The sequence below is a fragment of the Octopus bimaculoides genome, chromosome 16 (genome assembly GCF_001194135.2).
Source record: "Octopus bimaculoides isolate UCB-OBI-ISO-001 chromosome 16, ASM119413v2, whole genome shotgun sequence".
Taxonomy (NCBI): domain Eukaryota; kingdom Metazoa; phylum Mollusca; class Cephalopoda; order Octopoda; family Octopodidae; genus Octopus; species Octopus bimaculoides.
In genome coordinates this window covers 43,642,161-43,643,280 of record NC_068996.1, presented here as the reverse complement: position 1 = coordinate 43,643,280, position 1,120 = coordinate 43,642,161, and positions in this window count along the sequence as shown.

The window sequence follows — 1,120 nt, the reverse complement described above, 5'->3', positions numbered from 1 at the left end:
TATATATATATATATATATATTGGTCATTGACTGACAAGGAAAATTTAGCTGCGAATATTCTATATGTCGTGTATTTGTCTATAGTCCCTGTTCGTTAAGTTTTCGTCTTGTTTCCATTTTGCTTTTCTTTCGTCTAACTTCTTCTCCTTGTTGTGTTCTATCTGTTCAATCCTTGATACATCGATGTAGCGCAATGCACACCCTGTTTGTTTACTTTATTGCAAAAAATATTTCTTGAACATTTATTGTGCGAGTCTTAACTCTTCACTCTTACTCTATCTCTTTCCACCTCTACTCTTACTCTATCACATTCTCTACTCTTATTCTCTCTTTCCACCCTTGCTTACCTTCCTTGTACCTTTCTCTTCTCTCTCTTTCATTCTATTTCTCCACTCCCTCTACTCCTTTCTCCCCTCTCTCTGTATCCCATTCTTCCCCTACCCTACCACGTGACCGGTGTCCAGTGAAGGTGGTGTTTCTTTTCGCTTTGCCTTTGACCAAGCTGGAAGTGCTAGTCTGTGCTCCTGCTACGTCATTTAGGACTTACTCCATCTCACTCTGTGCCACTCCACTTAGTTCGTTTGATAGCTGCAAAGCTCTTTCTATTGTATTTGTGGTATTTTTATAATTATTATTACTTTTTTTTCTTCTATTGTATATAGCCGTAAGGCTTCGTGTTGTAATATATGCAGAATTTTTCGTCTGTTGTATTTATATAATGTATTGTCTGTTTCTGTCTCAGTATACATTCTCTAGCTTTTTCCCAGTAGCTCAATAACGGCACTGGCACCTCCAAGATTGAGTGGTCTCAATGATAATGGTGCGAAACCACGATGATATTTTGGTCATTGACTGACGAGGAAAACTCAGCTGCAAATATTCCGTGCATCGTGTCTTTGTCTATTCTCCGTCCGTTAAGTTTCCGTTTTGTTTCCTGTTTGCTCTGCTTTCGTCTAACTTTTTGTCCTTGTTATGTTCTGTCTGTTCAATCCTTATTATGTGCGTGTATGTGTGTGTGTGTGTGTACACACACATACATACACACACACACACACACATATATATATATATATATGAACTTATATTTATCTGTCAAGTGTACTTATATATATATATATA